The sequence below is a fragment of the Catharus ustulatus genome, chromosome 4 (assembly GCF_009819885.2).
Source record: "Catharus ustulatus isolate bCatUst1 chromosome 4, bCatUst1.pri.v2, whole genome shotgun sequence".
In the NCBI taxonomy this organism is placed as follows: Eukaryota; Metazoa; Chordata; class Aves; order Passeriformes; family Turdidae; genus Catharus; species Catharus ustulatus.
In genome coordinates, this window is record NC_046224.1 from 23,031,865 (window position 1) to 23,038,852 (window position 6,988).

At 43.2% G+C, this 6,988-nt stretch overlaps 1 protein-coding gene across 4 annotated transcripts in view; it reads right to left on the reverse strand.

The window, feature by feature from the left end:
- The window catches only part of ZC3H7B (zinc finger CCCH-type containing 7B), a 45,106-nt gene extending 41,007 nt beyond the window's left edge, over positions 1–4,099 (reverse strand). For all 4 annotated transcript variants that reach the window (XM_033057485.2, XM_033057483.2, XM_033057484.2 and 1 more), the window contains exon 1: positions 3,559–4,099. The gene's annotated coding sequence lies outside the window, so the exon portion shown is untranslated. The remainder of the gene's footprint in view (positions 1–3,558) is intronic.
- Positions 4,100–6,988: the final 2,889 nt, after the last annotated feature.

Consider the following 6,988-nt stretch of genomic DNA (forward strand, 5'->3'; position numbering starts at 1 on the left):
AGGTGCAGCCCTGCTCTTGCTGCTCCTGAGTCATGCTGGAGGGAACAAAAGTCAGAGAAGTCAAGCAGCAGCCCACGGATCTGATAAAATGTGGGGAGGCCAGCTGAACACTGGGATCTGATAAAATGTGGGGAGGGCAGTAGAACACTGGCTGGTCATCACCGAGTAAATGGCCGCATTCCAAAAATTCCAGGGCACACCTTTACAATTGTGTATATCCACAAAACAGATCACCACCTTGAAAAGCTTCTGATACACATGGTCTACTTCAGTTTCTGAGCTCAGCCTTTAGAACACTCTGCAAGGAGTGAAGAAGAGATCAGTACCTGTCCTCACAGCTACACTGATCCTGCTGCTACAACATCCTACATGGCAGGATGTCAGTCTGTTTTACTGACTATTGTTGCATGCCCAGAGAGAAGGGCATTCAGACATTACTGACCCAAACCTGGAGGGTAGCCAAAGGACTACTGGGAATGGCTACAGAATGTCTCCTTTCTAGAGATACCCAACTCTTCTTGCACTCCGAAGTTCCCCTTCTGCTTTTTCTCTCTTCATCACTATTGCCACCAGCAATAGTGCAATATTATGCATCCAGCATAAATATCCCCATCCTTATTTCATGCGGGTGGCTGACCAGCCAACTTCATCTCTGTAAGTCCCACAATACACAGCTACAGTTTGATCCTTGCTACAACCCTCATAAAAGGCAACCTTCTGTGCCCTGTGCATTGCTTATGCTCTGCAGTTCTACCCTCATCTTCCAGAGTGAATGTTCTTCAACCCCAAACCCTCCATTGCCTTCTTTAGATATAAACCACAGGCCTGATCTCCCCTCTGCACTGTCTCTCTCTCTACTGCCCCACATTCCTCCCGCCTTGCAAGTGTGTGACCAGCTTTCTCTGCTAAAGGTCTGTCACACCTCCAGGCGTATGCATCACTTTGCACACAAGACTCATCCTCTCATGGCAACACCTTCAAAGTGCACACCATGTGCTGCTGCCCAACAACTTCCTGCACTTCTCTCACGAACAACTACCTTTCTTTCCCCTTCGATGTGACTCCACACCAGCAATCTCCTTCACGTGTGGCAGACCCCTCATCTGTCCTGCCTGCCCCAACCACTGCAGGAGGCTGCCAATGAGACTCCTCTTTCTACTCCTCACACCTCCTCCCCCACCACCTTATCAGCAAACTCAGTCACTTCTGTCTCCTCCCATCATTCCATCCTCTTCGCCGTGTTTCATTTAACATTCAGACCAAGCCATGCACTTGTTACACCAGCAAACCCAACACACAGTGAGCCACCCACATGAGCAGCACTTCCCTTCTGCTGCACACTATACCACAGCTATCGCATAATTAATTTCAAGTGCAAAGCTTGTTTAGCTTTTGGTTTTTTGTTCTTTCAAATATTTATAGAAACATAGTAGAAAACATTTTATGAAGCACTGTGTCTAAGTGTCCCTTTTCTCTCCCCCACCAAATCTCTCTGTCCAGATTTGTCCACTCAAATCACCAGCAAAATTCAAATACTGAGTATTTGTATCTCCACTATAAAGCTCTTATCCTTTCAGTCCAGAGACATTTATCCTCTCTGGTCCAGCATCTAGACAGAACTTTATTCACAATTCATCAATAAATTACAAACTATTTGCCAGACAAGAATAAAATGCTACAATGAACTGACACTTGACTGACTTCCAGGCACTGAATGTAACATTTCAGCTAGAAATAAGTACACTCAGATGCAAGTGGCAGGTTGTAAAGATGAGGCTAGAGCTCCCCAAGAAAAAGGCTCCAGGACACACTGATCTAAAACATGGGAGTTTTTCACTGCCTGCAGTTTGGCCATCTTAGGGGTGCAGCAGAATAGCTAACTGGGCACACATCAAGCAAAGGACAAACTGCAGAGCACACTACAAACTTGGGCTCTTGCTCACTCCTGAAGCTACTTTCTGCCATGCCCCACTCCATGGGTTTCAGTGTTTCTGACAGCCAGCCTGCCTCTCCGGAATTCCCCACCACTATGTTGTGCCCACCAGGGCTGACTCCTCTGTCCCCTCCCTGCACTGGCTGCCCCAAGGCACTTCCATGGCCCCCGTCTCACATCCCAGCACCCCGCTCTGCAGCGTCACTGGGTTCATTGGGGTGCCACCAGCTGCACCCAGCAATATTCACTGCACCCAGTGAATGCAGAGCAAGGAGCAACATCCAGCTCACCCCCGGTGAAAATATAAGCAGTGACTCTAAGTTTCCCTGCAAGGAGGATGGTAGCGCGGGCTAAAAGCCTCAGTTGACCACATCAGCCCCCATGACCTCATTTTCCACTCCCTTCAGCCTTGTGTTCCACACATAACACCTTCATGTACCACAGGCCACCCTCCCTCCTGCCCCCACTGCCGCGCAACCAAGGAGAGAGAGCTGGGGGGTGATGCTGCCTATCCCTAAGCCACTTGCTCTTGGTTTCCTGCCCACCCAGCTCGCATTCCCGTGTCTCATTTGCAAAACTAAAGTCCGGGGCTGGTTCCCACACGGATGGCGCGGGAACCGTCGCTCGCCTCCTCCCCCCACTGCCAGCACTAGGCCGCCGATCCTCGGCCTTGCGTAGGGGCCGCTGCCGGCAGAGGCGCCACCTCGGCCCCCGGAGCGGAGCGGGGCCGGCGGCGCCTCCCGCACCCCCGCGACTCTGCCGAACGCCGGTACCCCGGCACTCGCAACACCGCAGCCCCGCGGGGAGGGGTCTCCCGCGGCAGGAGACATCCAGGCTTTCCCGGGAAAAGGAAAACAAACCAAAACGTGCTCTTCCTCCCTCCCCCCACCCCATCCGCTTAAATAAAAATCACGCATCTCCAAGAGTCTGTGAGACGGCTTTAAGAGGGAAAAAAAAAATTTAAAAACCCCAAAAAACAACACATAACGTCCCCTGCCACCCGGAAACTGTCTAAAATATTAAATAATTAAAACCAAACCAAACAAACAAAACCCAAACAAAACCAAAACACAGTCTTCTTATTTGATAAACTTTAGAAGACCTTACGGAAGGTCTATCTAAAAAGCAATTCCAAACGGTTTCTCTGCCGTTTCATGGGGTTTGTATCAAACAAGAGAGGGAAACTGCAGCCTAAAAACAGACCACAACATACATCCCGAACCTACAAAACACAAACAGGCACAAACGCGATTAATACTAAGTTTTCCATGTAAATCCAGGGTCTTTCCCCCTAGCTATGCAATTTTAGACTACTACCACATTTTTTTCCAGGGGGTGGGATTAGGATCTTTGACAATTTTTTTTTTCCTTCGGTAAACCCCGCATTTTTGGAGGAAGAGGGTTTAGCTTCAAAATATCACCCGTACTATTTTTCAGTACATTAAAAAAAAAATTCGAATTACACAACCTTTCATCTATGCAGTTACTATCTGAAACCTTTACTTTCTAATGAAGCAACATCCAGAATTCATTTCTCAAGTCCACCCCTTTCTACATACACAAACACACAGAGAATTGATTTAAGAAAAAAATACCCCCCCCCAAAATAATAATAAAGAACTCACCTCTCCTCGGGTTTTCCCCCCCACACTATGTATAAACTTTCCTTGATAAATGGTATTGTATTACTAGAGATATTATTAATGTATTATTACTAGAAGTAATAATAATAGTAAGTGCTATTTAATTATAGAAGGCAGCATTCTGCTTCTGGATCGGCTGCCCCTGCAGCTCCCTCCATGTGCCTCCTGATCTCTTTACTTTCATTTCCAGGTCTCGCTCTCTCTCGCTCGCTCTCAGCTGCACCAGCAAGAGAAAATGCCTCCCTGCATATCCTCTGGGCCCTAGAGGCTACCGCTTTCCATTACAAAAAATCACAAATCTTTCCCTTGTGGCTGGTTTTGAGATTCTTTAAGGTGAATTAGGCTTTAAAAAAACCCCAAAAAATAAAAAATAAAGCTCCTCAGTAGTCGACTCTCCGTTCTAATTTTAATGCAACATATTTTTCTTCCCGGTTGTCTTTGCTGATACAAAAAAATAAAGAGAAAGCAGAGCTGCTTCTGCAGAGGGACTGCATGCACACGAAAGCAGCGAGGAGCTGAATTGTGAGACCCCCCCTGGGATTATCACATACGGGAAGCAGTGACCCTTGTGCCCACCCCTTTCTGTTCGCTGGACGGGGGCCAGAGCCATCGCTGATCGCCGAGCAATTATCTGCTCCAGACAGACCTTTCTTACTCCACCCTGCACTGCTGAGGGGGTTCCCTGAAAATAAGATCGTCTGAAAACATAAATCTTTGGAGGAAAGGAATATGCAATAAAAAACAAACAACCAAACAAAAACCAAAACCAACCAAACAAAAACAAACCCCAAAATAAACCAAACAAAAAAATCCCCCAACCCAAACAAGCAAAAAAAAACCCCAAACAACAACCCCCCAAACTAAACATAAAAATAAAACCAGCCAAACAAATAAGTTTATATCTATATCTCAATATTTTATTTTATACAACTGAGTATTATACAATATAATATATATTATATAATATTATACAATATTATATATATTACATATAAGCACACATATATATGTGCATATATATGTAGATGCATATATGCAACATATGTATATATATATAAAACCATATTAATGTTATATTTTATATTATACTAAATATCTATTAATATATTAATATTTTAATGCAATAAATATAAGTATTATGATATTAAATTTACATTAGATAGATAGATAGATAGATAGATAGATAGATAGATAGATAGATAGATAGATAGATAGATATACATATATATTATATGTATGTGGAAGCATATATATTTTTATACTTATGCATGCACATGTGAGTTTAGACACTATTTGGAATCGGATTTTTGGCTTGTTTTCATCCCAAATCCCTCAATATTTCCAGAAAGTGGACTCTCCAGAGCAGTCTATGCTGGCAGAGCCTCAGGAAGAGAACTGCTGGTGGGAAAGGGAGGCTGAGTGGGACATGTTCTACCATGGGCAGTGATTGTGAAGATCCAGATACACAGACAATCTTAGGACAATCATCCCACCCAGCTGCACCATCACTAACTTCAAATAACCTCTGGAATGAATTTTATGCTCATACAGCCTCCCTGGTAGAATAGTTTCCCTCTTCCTAAAATATTCTGTCTACCATTAGATTTCCAGACTGATACTGGCTTAAATTACCAGCTTTTTCCCAATGTAATCAGTGACGTGTTTACTCCTGAGTGTTTCACTTCTCTATTTACAGTGACCTACAAGAATGTCAGCTTGTGCTTTGCAACTCTGTACTCTGGCAAGATTCAAAGGCAGATAGAAAATAACATCTGAAGTGTACTAAACTTGATAGATATTTAAAATGTGTTGATCAGAAAAGGAAAGACTTTATTATACTGAGTAGGATTGGCTTCTGACAGCATTGCCAACACAATAAACTGATAATTTATGAAATATAGGCTGTGACTTGTATAATGTACCTTAAGACACTGGAGAATATTGTCTGATGCTCTTCACAATATTTTATTACAATGCACATTATTAGGTATTGGTTTTGATCCAAAGTTTCTACTATCTATGGATAAGAATGTTTATTTTTATGAACTCTTCAGAAGATTTGTTATTTCTTAATTTAAGGTGTTGACACTGTGACAATGAGTGGAACCTAAACTAAGCTGGGCTTCTGGTGCAGAAGCTGCTGGGCAAAATGTACATTGAATGACAAACCCTGTTGATGGAGTGGTTTTGGGCAGAAGAAAGGTGGAGCAGGTCTGGAGGCACAAAGTAAACACAGAGAGAGCAGATATGCCAGATCACAGTGGGAGGGCAACCTTATAGAGCCATCACCAAATGAGTCACAGAGCCCAGGACACCTCCAACCCTGCAGCACCTGTGAAAGGAAAAGACATCACTGCTGGATGAGAAAAAAGGTTAAGAGGAGATAAGAAAAAAGAGGAACAAAACCAAAAGGTACACACAATCAAGAGTTATGCTGGAATAAACACTAGTTTTTAATTTAAGAACATTAATTTTCAACACTGCATTTCTCAATTGAAAGTCATGCTGTGCATTCCTTCATCCCAGCTTCCTTTGTCTGTAAGACTGAGAGGTGTCCTGCAAGGTCATGATTTGGCATGTACCACTCCTCTCATGAAGTAAAATCTTTCCTTAGTGGTTAACATGAATATTTTCACAGATTGCAAGTGCAGTTATTGAGGTCTCAGTCTCATGTGCAGGGAGTCAACAAGAGTCAAACACTGCAAACCCCTGCTAAAAACCAGATAGAGTGTCATAGAAGTTATTTTGATTTGTTAAGTGATTTTTAAGGAAGAATGAATGTATGAATCTATCCTACAGTGGCATGGTACATCTACATTCCAATATAGCTGCACCTATAGTAAGTGCCTTTATTCTTGCTCCTCTGGGCACAACCAATATTTGGGAGAATGACAGGGAAGGGAATCTGATGTATTTGATAAGATCCTGTTTATTACTAAAAATTGTGAGGAACTAATATCCAGTGCCAAATTTCTTGCTTGTATTTTCCAGGTTCAAGCTCCTTCTTGAGATCACACTAATTTAGTTCCTCATCAGCTCTATGTATTCTAGCAGCTTTATGCTTCTCACATACCACCATAGTCTAGAGTCTAAGTGGTTCTTAATTTTCTTCAGTTGCAAAAGAAACTTCTCTTGCTATTTATGAGGCTGGTAACCCAGCACCATCAACTACTGACATTTTTTCTTGGGCCCATATAAGCATTTGCTGTTACTTATTAAAATCACAGTTGGGAAATTTGTGAGAGACTGGAAAATGCCTCTTACAACGTTTTGGGAGTAAACAGCTACCAATGGCCCACCTCAACAGCAATCTCACCAGGTATCTGCCACCTAGAAGAGTACCTGCATTGGTGCCTGTAGGTTGCAGGTTGCAGAGAATGGACTGAGGTGCTATGCAAACCCACTGCAACAG